At 38.7% G+C, this 14527-nt stretch overlaps 1 protein-coding gene across 2 annotated transcripts in view; it reads right to left on the minus strand.

The window, feature by feature from the left end:
* AhcyL1 (Adenosylhomocysteinase like 1) overlaps positions 1–14527 on the minus strand; it is a 472277-nt gene that overhangs the window by 215203 nt on the left and 242547 nt on the right. The window lies entirely within an intron of this gene.

Raw genomic sequence — 14527 nt, forward strand, 5'->3', positions numbered from 1 at the left:
CACTTCTGATGCCAGTTGTTGTGTGTTGGCACGGTAAATAAGTAAATAAATGAGTACAGAACCTGGTAGCGTCCTATTTCTACGATTTATTAAGCACTACAATTACACATTTACACACACACACACGATTGCCGAGCTTACAACTTACACACAAGTACACGAATACACACTTACACAGTTCACGCTCTCTTAGTTTCTCATGTTCCATCTACAATGACACACACAGAGTCTCTTTGATTATACAGTAGCAGGTAAGGTGTATATGTAGTGCTGGTTTTGCTAAAAATGAAGTTACTTGGACCTGTGTGAGCTGTGGCAAGTGCAATTTGAATAGCGGTAACAAACCTAGGCCTACAACGGTCAACGAATCGCTGGCGTGTCGGTAATGATAATGTACTTGTAATTTTCGCTTTATTGCAACAAGATTTACAAGCATCAAAAGCGGAGAATGAGAAGATACGTTTACTGGAATTGAAAGTACCGGTACCAGTAAACACTCAGAACACAGGTGGCTCCGTGAATTCTAGCGCATGGTGTCAAGTTGCTTCAGATTCTAGGAGGAAAAGTGTACAGGTAAATAAGGAAAACTTTGTAACTGTTACCAAAAATAGATTTTCAGCCGTGAGGGAAGTAAGAGATACGCAAGGACTTATCCGCATGGGAAGCAGTCAAACGTATAGCGCAAACTCCGTTACGAGAAGCGGCAAAGTTAGGCCTAAAATCCCACACAGTGCAGTGGCGAAAGTGTTGAACATTCTTATATTTGGTGATAGCCAGGCGAGAGGAATTGCGAAGAAAATGAACAATGAAGATATTGGAGCATCGGCCGTCATCTATCCTGGGGCCCCTATCAAGAAGGTATTGGAAAACACGGAGCAGCCAGCAAGAAATCTCGGAAGTCGTGATGCAGTAGTGATCATCGGCGGGACGAACGACGTAGCTCACAACGGCGCTAAGAATGTCATTTCTGACCTTAAATGTACACCAGGTAAGCTGACTTACACTAACATCTTTGTAGTGAATATGCCCCACAGGCATGATTTGATTAGAGACTCATGTGTCAACATTGAAGTGGACAAAGTTAATACAGATATGGTTAAAATTTGTAAACATCTTCGTAATACACAGGTAATTGAATGCAGCAATTTCAAGAGACACTGTCACACAAAGCATGGCCTTCATCTAAACAATTTAGGTAAACGAAAGATAGCAAATATTGTTCTAGATTTTATTAATCTTAAGATATGTACCGTAAAAAAGGCAACTCCCTTGAGTTATTATACTGACCAGGAAAACTAGTAGAAAGAGCCAGCTGTACTTCAAGCTGGCTCAGTCAACTAGAAAATGAAACTAAGGAAAGAAAGGAATTTCAAGTTACCCAAGTGCAACAGTCAAGTTTTAGGGAGGAAGGGGGTCTGAGATTGCTTTTGGTAAACTGTCAGATTGTAGTAAATAAACAATTAAAATTCAGTACACTGATGGAATCTTATGAGACTGATGTGGTGATAGGAGTGGAATCGTGGTTAAGAGAAGGGGTGGGTAATAGAGAAGTATTTCCAGAAGGGTATACAGTCTATCGTAGAGACCGAGGAGATAAAATGGGAGGGGGGGTGTTTATTCTAGTGAAGGAAACTTATTGTACACATGAATGGTTTATCGATGAAAGGGATGAAATATTAGGGATAAAATTAGTTTGTGATAATATGAAGGAGATGGGAATTATAGGAACATATAGGCCTGGAAAAGAGGAAAGAGACATGGAAATATTTGAGAAAATAATAGATTACACTCATAAAAACAATAATAATGATATGGTAATAATTGGGGAAGATCTAAACTTGCCTGAAGTTGAATGGAATGGAGCTGCAAGTGAAGCCCATGAACAGAAACGGGCAAATAAGTTAATTTGGGAGGGAGGATTTACACAAGTAGTACACGAACTGACTCGCCTCAACGTGCTAGATGTATTCTTGGTTAAATCATGGGAAAATGTTGATAAAACTGAGGTAATTAAAGGAATAGGTGACCATAAGGCTGTAATAATGGATGTAGGACTGGTACCAAAAAGGCTTAATAAGAGGGTCACACAAGACAAGAAATTGTACAGAAAAACTAAAGTTGATGAATTTGGGACTTACTTTAAATCACAATTCAGTTGTTGGATAAGTGAAGGGATTAATGTGGATACACTTTGGGCTAAATTTAAAGGAATCATTTGGGAAGGAGACAAGAGATTTGTACCTGTTAAGAAGGGTAAAATGACCTCGGACCCTGTTTATTATACACTGACTGACAGAGCAAATGCAACACCAAGAAGGAGTGGTTCGAAAGGGATGAAAGTCGGGGAAAAAACAGAGAGGGCACGGACGAATAATTGATGTTTATTTCAAACCGATATGCAGGTTACACAATGCGCACGGCATCGACTCAGTAGGATGTAGGACCACCGCGAGCGGCGATGCACGCAGAAACACGTCGAGGTACAGAGTCAATAAGAGTGCGGATGGTGTCCTGAGGGATGGTTCTCCATTCTCTGTCAACCATTTGCCACAGTTGGTCGTCCGTACGAGGCTGGGGCAGAGTTTGCAAACGGCGCCCAATGAGATCCCACACGTGTTCGATTGGTGAGAGATCCGGAGAGTACGCTGGCCACGGAAGCATCTGTACACCTCGTAGAGCCTGTTGGGAGATGCGAGCAGTGTGTGGGCGGGCATTATCCTGCTGAAACAGAGCATTGGGCAGCCCCTGAAGGTACGGGAGTGCCACCGGCCGCAGCACATGCTGCACGTAGCGGTGGGCATTTAACGTGCCTTGAATACGCACTAGAGGTGACGTGGAATCATACGCAATAGCGCCCCAAACCATGATGCCGTGCTGTCTAGCGGTAGGGCGCTCCACAGTTACTGCCGGATTTTACCTTTCTCCACGCCGACGCCACACTCGTCTGCAGTGACTATCACTGACAGAACAGAAGCGTGACTCATCGGAGAACACGACGTTCCGCCATTCACTCATCCAAGTCGCTCTAGGCCGGCACCATGCCAGGCATGCACGTCTATGCTGTGGAGTCAATAGTAGTCTTCTGAGCGGACGCCGGGAGTGCAGGCCTCCTTCAACCAATCGACGGGAAATTGTTCTAGTCGATATTGGTACAGCCAGGGTGTCTTGCACATGCTGAAGAATGGCGGTTGACGTGGCGTGCGGGGCTGCCACCGCTTGGCGGCGGATGCGCCGATCCTCACGTGCTCACGTCACTCGGGCTGCGCCTGGACCCCTCGCACGTGCCACATGTCCCTGCGCCAACCATCTTCGCCACAGGCGCTGCACCGTGGACACATCCCTATGGGTATCGGCTGCGATTTGACGAAGCGACCAACCTGCCCTTCTCAGCCCGATCACCATACCCCTCGTTAAGTCGTCTGTCTGCTGCAAATGCCTCCGTTGACGGCGGCCTGGCATTCTTAGCTATACACGTGTCCTGTGGCACACAACACGTTCTACAATGACTGTCGGCTGAGAAATCACGGTACGAAGTGGGCCATTCGCCAACGCCGTGTCCCATTTATCGTTCGCTACGTGCGCAGCACAGCGGCGCATTTCACATCATGAGCATACCTCAGTGACGTCAGTCTACATTGCAATTGGCATAAAGTTCTGACCACTCCTTCTTGGTGTTGCATTTGCTCTGTCAGTCAGTGTACAAGGGAAATAAGAAAATTAAAAAGAAAAGTGGAATAGTAAACAGGAAAATCAAAGAGGGTAGGGAGAGTAAAGAAACTAGATAGGAAACAGCTAATGAGGGAACTGAATAGAGTGAAAAGGAAAGCAAAAGAGAATTATATGAATGGCATACTTCGAGAGGGTAATGACAACAAAGGGAAATGGAAAAAGCTGTATCCATATATCAGGAATCAAAAAGGGAAAGAGATCCGAATTCCTAAAATGGTAGGAGAAGGGGGTGAACACTATTTAACAGATACTGAGAAAGCAAACCTGTTTAGTAGGGAATTCAGAGATTCAGTAGAAGATTGTCAGGAGTTGGAAACCGAAACAGAGGATAGAGAGGGGGAGAGACATAGGGAAACAACAAGCTTCTCATTCACAAATGAAGATATTTTCAGAGAAATCCAGCTGCTTCAGCAAGGAAAAGCAGCAGGAAGTGATCAAGTTACTGGGGAGGTATTAAAGACGATGGGGTGGTATATAGCGCCTCATTTAAAATTTCTCTTTGACTATGTCATAAATAATAGTGTAATACCAAAGGAATGGAAGGAATCTATAATAATACCAATTTATAAAGGAAAGGGTGATAAAAGGAAACCAGAGAACTACAGACCAATCAGCCTGACCAGTATTGTTTGTAAAATACTGGAGAGTTTAATATCAAAGTACATCAGAAGGATATGCGATGATAAAAATTGGTTCATGAGGAGCCAGTATGGATTTAGAAAGAAATTTTCTTGTGAGGCACAACTGGTGGCATTTCAGCAGGACATATCAGATCAATTGGATTCAGGAGGTCAGTTAGATTGCATAGCCATAGATCTTTCCAAAGCCTTTGATAGAGTGGAACATGGAATATTATTAAAGAAATTGGAGGGAATAGGATTGGACGTAAGTGTTACACGTTGGATAAACACATTTCTAAATTCAAGGGTTCTGAAAATCAAATTAGGAAATAATGTATCGCAGGAAGAGAAAGTTTGGAAGGGAATTGCACAGGGTAGTATAATCGGTCCGTTACTTTTCTTAATATATGCAAATGATTTAGGGAATAATATAACATCAAAAATAAGATTGTATGCAGATGACAATTGTTTATAGGGAAATAAATAACATTGAGGATTGTTCAGAATTACAAAAGGACCTTGCGATTATCCAACAATGCGTTGAAGAAATTAATATGAAGGTTAATGGAGGCAAATCAACTGTTACAACATTTACAAACAAGAGTTTTAAAACTGAATTTCAATGTACTTTGGATGAGGTAGTTATCCCAAAAGATGGCAAGTGCAAATACTTAGGTGTGAGATTTGAAAGTAATTTGCACTGGAAGGGTCATGTGGATGACAGTGTTGGGAAAGCATACAGATCGTTACATGTCATAATGAGGCTACTTACAGGATGCAACAAAGATTTAAAAGAGAAAAGTTACTGAAGTATGGTTCGTCCATTATTGGAATATGCAAACAGTGTTTGGGATCCTCACTAAGATTACCTAATAAAGGAAATAGTGTGCAGAGGAAAGCAGCAAGATTTGTAACAGGGGATTTCAGGAGAAAGAGTAGTGTATCAGAAATGTTAAAGGAACTTGGGTGGGAAACTTTAAGTAAGAGAAGGGAGAAAACTAGACTTATAGGATTATATATAAAATAGCTTGTCCTGACTGACTGACTGACTGACTGACTGACTGACTGACTGATTCATCATCGCCGAGCCAAAACTACTGGACATAATGAAATGAAATTTTGGGGATACATTCATATTAAGATGTAGGTGCTCGCTAAGAGAGGATTTTTGGATATTCTGTCGCTAAGGGGGTGAAAAGGGGGGTGAAATTTTAAAATGAGTGAATCTATATCTCAAAACTTTAAAAGTTTACAAATGTAAAAATTGGTATTTAGAATCTTCATTAAAAATAAAGAAACACGTATTTTTTGGTTTTCGGAAAATCCCAATAGGAAAGGTGGAAAGGAGTGAAAAATGGGTTGAATGCATTTAATGAGGATACTTATATCTCAGAAACTGAATATATTGCAGACCTGAAAATTGGTGTTTGGGATCTCCTTTAAAAATAAAGAAACACGTATTTTTTGTTTTTGGAAAATCCAATTAATGGGGGGGGGGGGGTGAAAAGGGGGCGAACTTTTAAAATGAAGTGTATCTATATTTCAAAACTTTTTAAGTTTATAGATGTAAAAATTGGTATTTAGAATCTCCTTTAAATATAAAGAAACACATATTTTTTTTGTTTTCGGAAAATCCCGATAGGAAGGGTGGAAAAGGGTGAAAAAGAGGTTGAATGCCTTTAATGAGGCTACTTATATTTCAGAACCTGAAGATATTACAGACCTGAAAATTGGTATTTGGGATCTACTTTAAAAGTAAAGAAACAGGTGTTTTTACGTTTGTGGAAAATCCAAATAATGGGGGGGGGTTGAAAATGGGGTGAATTTTTAAAATGGGTGTCTACATCTTAAAACTTTTTAAGTTACAGATGTAAAAATTGGTATTTAGAATCTCCTTTGAAAATAAAGGAACACGTATTTTTTTGTATTCTCTAAATTCCAACAGGAGGGGTGTAAAAGAGTGAATAATGGGTTGAATGCCTTTAATGAGGATACATATATCCCAGAAACTGAAGATATTACGGAACTGAAAATTTGTATATGGGATCTCCTTTAAATATAAAGAAACATGTATTTTTTTGTTTTTGGAAAATCCAATTAATGGCGGTTAAACAGGAGTGACAAATGGGGTGAATTTGTTGTAAGACTATATCTACAGAATATCTGAGAAACGTAAAATGTTACAGACGTAAAATGTGGGAAGGTGGAATGTCCTGTAAATGTAAAGAAACATAGGTGATTTGTTTTTGGAAACTCCACTTAAGGGGAAATAAAAAGGGGTGAAATTTTAAAATGAGAATTTATACAGTATATCTCAAGAAACTTAATATGTGACAGAAGTGAAAAATGGTATTTTTATCCCTATCAGAAATAAAGAAACGTGTATTTTTAGTTTTCGGAAATACCACTTGGGTGGACGTGGGGGGGGGGGGGGGGGGTAAAACTGACTGAAAATGTTGTGTAATTTTTAATTAGGCTACTGTTACCTCAAAAATGAAGATGTTACAGACATGAAATTTGATATTTGGAATCTGCTTTAAAATTTAAGAAACACCTATTCTCGGAAAATCCAATGAATGGGAGGGGAGGAGGTGAAATAATTTTAAATTAATTGACTTAATTGTATGAGAATACTTACATCAAATAAAAACTAAAGTTGTTAGGGCCTACAGACGTGAAAGTTGATATTTGGTTCTCCTTTAAAAACAAAGAAAAACCCGTTTTGAGGGGATCATCTTGGTGGGCGGGAGTGAAAAAGGAACTGAATTACTTTCATGAGGACATATAAATAAAAAACTGAAGAAGTTAGAGTCGTGATAATTGGTATTTAGAAGATCCTTTACTATTAAAGAAACAAGTATTTTTTGCCGGAAAATTCACTTGGGGGGGGGGGGGAGTGTGAAAGTGAAAAAAAGTTAATTATCTTTCTTTCAAAACTGAAGGTAATAGACGTGAACATTGGTGTTTGGAATCTCCTTTAAACATAAAGAAACACGCCTTCTTTTAGTTTTTTTGGGGGGGGGGGGGTAAATTAACTTAACGGCGGTGGGGTGTAAGTGAGACCAATTGATTTTACTCTTCATAATGTATTTATAAGGAGCCTCCGTTGCTCAGGCGGCAGCGTGCCGGCCTCTCACAGCTGGGTTCCGTGGTTCAAATCCCGGTCTCTCCATGTGACATTCGTGCTTAACAAAACGGAGGCGGGACAGGTTTTTCTCCGGAAACTCTGGTTTTCCCTGTCATCATTCATTCCAGCAACACTGTCCAGTATAATTTCATTTCATTTGTCATTCATTAATCATTGCCCCAGAGGAGTGCGACAGGTTTCGGCAGCCGGCACAACTCCTATTGCCGCCGCTAGATGGGGGCTTTATTCATTCGATTCCTGGCCCTGTCGAATGACTGGAAACAGCCTGTAGATCTTCGATGTACTTATTCTGACCATAAACTGATCATTTTTAATCTATCCTGGGTTCGTTTTCAAGAGCCATCTTTTCCTTCGAAGAACGTTCTTAGATTACACTAGATTCTCCTGGCATATAAATAAAAATTTAAACACATTTGAAATAAACGATAGGAATGAGATTGACCGTCCAATTGTTCACCTCTATAATAAGGTCAATAATACACGGAAGCATGTCATTCGTATCGCCAGAAATCCCGCACACTTCCCTACGCGCCACAATGGTGCTGGTCACATTCTCAACAATGACAATGGCAGCAGATGTAATTTACCGCCAAGTAGCGGTCTTGCATCTTGCTGTGGGGTCCAGAACATATATAATAATAATAATAATAATAATAATAATAATAATAATAATAATAATAATAATAATACTAATGTCCTGGACCGTCGTCAAATGTGCGGACCGCGCTGGAAACGGTTCCTGGACGGGTAATGACTAAGAATGCAGTCCGGCCGCGGGTTCAGTATCGCCAAGGCACCCACGACGACACCACGTTGGATCTCCTTCAGGATTTGATCCATATTAAAAATGCTTATAGGAAAAGATGGCAAAGATTTAGGGACCCAACTGACTGGGTGGAATACCTGGACCTAGCCCGGGAAGTACGAAATCGATTGCTGGAAAGAAAGATTGAAACATGGGAGGAAACTTGCCGTAATCTATTAGAAAACAAATCAGATCACAAATTTCGGCGGATTATATATTTAAAAAAATAAGCATTCAATTCTAAATTTCAGTATAATACCGTAGCGAAGCACGGGTATTTTGCTAGTAGGATTATATAGAGCCTATACAAGAGAAGAAGCATGGGGAGATATACGTGAGAGGCTTCAGTTGGAAAATAATTATATCGGCAGGACTGACCACAAGTAGAAAATTAGAAGGAATTTTAGCAGAAGCGATTGGGGTAAATTTTCATTCATTGGGAAGGGCGTGAAGGAGTGGAACAGTTTACCAGGGGTAGTGCTGATCCTTTTCCAGAATCTGTACAGATATTCAAGAAGAAAATAAACACCAACAGAGAAAATAAATGAAGTGTTAGAGGGCATTTGACCAGTGCACGTTATTGTAAATAAAAAAAAGAAATAAGAAATGTGTGTGAATAAATTAATTCCATCCCCTGGTCTAAGGAGTTTGGACAGCCAAAGGAGGGGACTGCCTGTAGGGGTGAAGTACAGTGGGGACTTCGAGGGCCCTGGGACCTCTACGGTAGCTGTGAATGCCCTTCAGGAACTCTGAAAAGTGGTGGCAAAAGGGGCTCTGGTTAAGACGCTGCAAGTCGTTATGCTACTTAGGTTGCAAAATGGGTAAAAAGTAAATAAATAAATGCAATGTAAATTTTAATCTTAAACCAGTTGTATAGTATTATTTGAAGTAATTCCACATACTGCATATGAGTTGATTATATTTGTAAGTACATGAGATATTATAAGCAGAATTTTGTAAACAATATACATTTATTAAGGATGAGCTATGTGTTTGATAAAAAAAATTGTTAGCGTAAATTGTATAATATTGTGTTCTAGGAAAATTTTCTTCTCTTGTTACTGGTAATCCAAAATTTAGTGCTTGACAATAATGTATTTTAGTGTACCATTTGCCACCGAGGTAGACATCTCATGTGCAAATAAAGAGATTTTGATTTGATTTTGAGGTAATGAGACAAATTTGGAGCCTTGTCAGCCTCTGACTGTCACCTTGAGAGAAAGAATACTTTTCAAACGGGTTATTTAATTTTATTTTCGCATCTAACCGTAACATACAGAATATTTGAAGAAGTAATTTTTGTGTCGTAACTTCACTGAAAAATTGTACTTTTGATATAAAATCCAGGTAACTGAATTATTTTAACGATCTTTTTGAACATCCACCCACCCACAACAAATGGAGAATTATATTTTATTTATTTCCTCTACCACATTTGTCTTTGATTCATCTGATGACCTTGCTGTTTATTTCACAATGCACATACGTATTTAACAAGAAACATCTTAACTGGAGCTAAGAATTTCCGGAAATAAACATCAGAAATAGGTTTTCTGCCCTAAATAATTTAATGCTGGAAGAAAATGATCGCGCGCGTGAAACCAAATCATTGCGATCCGCTGCCGTTGCCGTGCTGAGTTTAAAATTTAGGCCTAGAATTCAGATTCAAGACCCATTTAGGCCTAAATCAGAGAAGGTAGCTGTGTTTGGTGATAGCCAAGGAAAGGGAATTGCGGGAGTGATTAACGACGAGAATATAGCAGCAACCGGAGAAATATATCCAGGAGCTTCTATCAGCAGTGTCCTGGAAAACGTAGAAGAAGCAACTAGGAACTTCGGGAGTGGCGATGCAGTGCTTATCATCGGTGAGACGAACGACGTAGCTCACGATGACGCCAAGAATGTAAGATCACAACTCAAACATACACTAGGGAAGCTGACCCACACTAACGTCTTTGTAGTGAACGTACCCCACAGGCATGATTTGAGTAGAGACTCGTGTGTGAACATTGAAGTGGACAAGGTCAATACAGATATTGTTAAAATTTGTAAACATTTTCGGAATACTCAGGTTATTGAATGCAGCAGTTTTGAGAGATACTCTTATACAAAACATGGCCTCCATCTAAACAATTCAGGTAAACGAAAGATAGCAAATATTGTTCTAGATTTTATTAATCTTAAGATATGTACTGTAAAACAGGCAACTCCCTTGAGTTATTATACTGATCAGGAAAACTAGTAGAAAGAGCCAGCTGTACTTCAAGCTGGCTCAGTCAACTAGAAAATGAAACTCAGGATAGTAAGGAATTTCAAGTTACCCAATTGCAACAGTCAAGTTTTAGGGAGGAAGGGGGTCTGAGATTGCTCTTGGTAAACTGTCAAAGTGTAGTAAATAAACATTTAAAATTTGGTACATTGATGGAATCTTATGACACTGATGTGGTGATAGGAGTGGAATCATGGTTGAGAGAAGGGGTGGGTAATAGAGAAGTATTTCCAGAAGGGTACACAGTCTATCGTAGAGACCGAGGAGATAAAAAGGGAGGGGGGGTGTTTATTCTGGTGAAGGAAACTTACTGTTCACATGAATGGTTTACCGATGAAAGGAATGAAATATTATGGATAAAATTAGTTTGTGATAATATAAAGGAGGTGGGAATTATAGGAACATACAGGCCTGGAAGAGAAGAAAGAGACATGGAAATATTTGAGAAAATAATTGATTATACTCATAGAAACAATAATAATGATATGGTAATAATTGGGGGAGATCTAAATTTGCCTGAAGTTGAATGGAGTGGAGTTGCAAGTGAAGCCCATGAACAGAAAGTGGCAAATAAGTTAATTTGGGAGGGAGGATTTACACAAGTAGTACAAGAACCGACTCGTCTCAATAACTTACTAGATGTATTCTTGGTTAAACCATGGGAAATTGTTGATAAAACTGAGGTAATTGAAGGAATAGGAGACCATAAGGCTGTAATAATGGATGTAGGACTCGTACCAAAAAGGCTTAATAAGAGGGTTACACAAGACAAGAAATTGTACAGAAAAACAAAAGTTGATGAATTTGGGACTTACCTTAAATCACAATTCAGTTGTTGGATAAGTGAAGGGAGTAACGTGGATATACTTTGGGCTAATTTTAAAGGAATCATTTGGGAAGGAGAGAAGAGATTTGTACCTGTTAAGAAGGGTAAAATGACCTCAGACCCTGTTTATCATACAAGGGAAATAAGAAAATTAAAAAAAAAAATAGAATAGCAAACAGGAAAATCAAAGAGGGTAGGGAGAGTAGAGAAACTAGAAAACAACTAATGAGGGAACTGAATAGAGTGAAAAAGGAAGCAAAAGAGAATTATATGAATGGCATACTTCAAGAGGTTAATAACAAAGGGAAATGGAAAAAGCTGTATTCATATATCAGGAATCGAAAAGGAAAAGGAATCCAAATTCCTACAATGGTGGGAGAAGGGGGTGAAAACTATTTAACAGATACTGAGAAAGCAAACCTATTTAGTAGGGAATTCAGAGATTCAGTAGATGATTGTCAGGAGTTGGAAACCGAAACAGAAGATAGAGAGGGAGAGACACAGAGGGAAACAAGAAGCTTCTCATCACAGAGGGAAACAAGAAGCTTCTCATTCACAAATGAAGATATTTCCAGAGAAATCCAACTGCTTCAGCAAGGAAAAGCAGCAGGAAGTGATCAAATTACTGGGAAGGTACCGGTATTAAAGACAATGGGGTGGTACATAGTGCCTTATTTAAAATTTCTCTTTGACTATGTCATAAATAATAGTGTAATACCAAAGGAATGGAAGGAATCTATAATAATACCAATTTATAAAGGAAAGGGTGATAAAAGGAAACCAGAGAACTACAGACCAATCAGCCTGAACAGTATAGTTTGTAAAATACTGGACAGTTTAATATCAAAGTACATCAGAGGGATATGTGATGATAAAAATTGGTTCATAAGGAGCCAGTATGGATTTAGAAAGAAATGTTCTTGTGAGGCACAAGTGGTGGGATTTCAGCAGGACATATCAGATCAATTGGATTCAGGGGGTCAGTTAGATTGCATAGCCATAGATCTTTCCAAAGCCTTTGATAGAGTGGAACATGGAATATTATTAAAGAAATTGGAGGGAATAGGATTGGACGTAAGGGTTACACGTTGGATAAAACCATTTCTAAATTCAACGGTTCAGAAAGTCAAAGTAGGAAATAATGTATCTCAGGAAGAGAAAGTTTGGAAGGGAATTGCACAGGGTAGTATAATCGGTCCGTTACTTTTCTTAATATACGCAAATGATTTAGGGAACAATATAACATCAAAAATAAGATTGTATGCAGATGACATAATTGTTTATAGGGAAATAAACAACATTGAGGATTGTTCAGAATTAAAAAGGGACCTTGAAAGTATCCAACAATGGGTTGAAGAAAATAATATGAAGGTTAATACAAGCAAATCAACTGTTACAACTTTTACACACAGGAGCTTTAAAACTGAATTTGAATATATTTTGGATGAGGTAGTTATCCCAAAAGATGGCAAGTGCAAATACTTAGGTGTGAGATTTGAAAGTAATTTGCACATGAAGGGTCATGTCGATGACGTTGGGAAAGCATACAGATCGTAACATGTCATAATGAGGCTACTTAAAGAATGCAACAAAGAATTAAAAGAAAAAAGTTACTTGAGTATGGTTCGTCCATTATTGGAATATGCAAACAGCGTTTGGGATCCTCACCAAGAATACCTAATAAAAGAAATAGATAGTGTGCAGAGGAAAGCAGCAAGATTTGTAACAGGGGATTTCAGGAGAAAGAGTAGTGTATCAGAAATGTTAAAGGAACTTGGGTGGGAAACTTTAAGTAAGAGAAGGGAGAAAACTAGACTTACAGGATTATATAGAGCCTATACAAGAGAAGAAGCATGGGGAGATATCCGTGAGAGGCTTCAGTTGGAAAATAATTATATCGGCAGGACTGACCACAAATATAAAATTAGAAGGAATTTTAGCAGAAGCGATTGGGGTGAATTTTCATTCATTGGGAAGGGTGTGAAAGAGTGGAACAGTTTACCAGGGGTAGTGTTTGATCCTTTTCCAAAATCTGAACAGATATTCAAGAAGAGAATAAACAGCAACAGAGAAAATAAATGAAGTGTTAGAGAGCATTCGACCAGTGCAGGTTATTGTAAATAAAAAAATAAAAAAGTGTGTCTGAATAAATTAATTCCATCCCCTGGTCTAAGGACTTTGGACAGCCGAAGTAGGGGACTGCCTGTAGGGGTGAAGTACAGTGGGGACTTCGAGGGCCCTGGGACCGCTACGGTAGCTGTGAAGGCCCTTCAGGAACTCTGAAAGGTGGTGGCAAAAGGGGCTCTGGTTAAGATGCAGCAGGTCATTATGCTACTTAGGTTCCAGAACGGGTAAAAAAAAAAAAGTAAATAAATGCAATGTAAATATTAATCTTATACCAGTTGTATAGTATCATTTGAAGTAATTCCACATACTGTATATCAGTTGACTATATTTGTAAGTAGTACAGGGGATATTATAAGTAGAATTTTGTAAACAATATAAATGTATTAAGGATGAGCTGTGTGTTTAATAGAAAACATTGTTAGCGTAAATTGTATAATATTGTATTATAGAAAAATTTTCTTTTGTTAATTTAATATTTAGTGCTTGAAAATAATGTATTCTAGTGTACCATTTGCCACCGAGGTAGACACCTCATTTGCAAATAAAGAGATTTTGATTTGATGTGATTTGATTTGATTTGATTTGATTTGAAGATGGCATCGTCAATTCCCACTCTGAAGGCTGGTGAAAATCGAGAGTACCACTTACAATAGACCAATAGTAAACCGTTCTCCAAATTCAAAACCATCATTATTAGAGAAGACTTCCTTGAGAACAGATGAGATTTTCTTCTGAAGACATGCAGCGAAGTCTCTGCAAAATATAAAGAATTTCACCTTGCTTTGTCATGACAAAAGCTATATTATATCCAATTTTGACAAGGTTTTATTATAGTTTTGTTCCCCAGCATTTGCATTCTTTTTGGCAATTATTTTTGTTATTATGTTGATGTATAAAAACACAAAGTACTGCACAGGAGTGAAGAGTTGCCGAAACCTATGGTAGCAAGATTCCTCTTTACCAATGAATATTTAAGTCCAGGTGGATCTTTGTCATTGGGAGT

Source organism: Anabrus simplex, chromosome 2 (assembly GCF_040414725.1).
Source record: "Anabrus simplex isolate iqAnaSimp1 chromosome 2, ASM4041472v1, whole genome shotgun sequence".
NCBI classification, from domain to species: domain Eukaryota; kingdom Metazoa; phylum Arthropoda; class Insecta; order Orthoptera; family Tettigoniidae; genus Anabrus; species Anabrus simplex.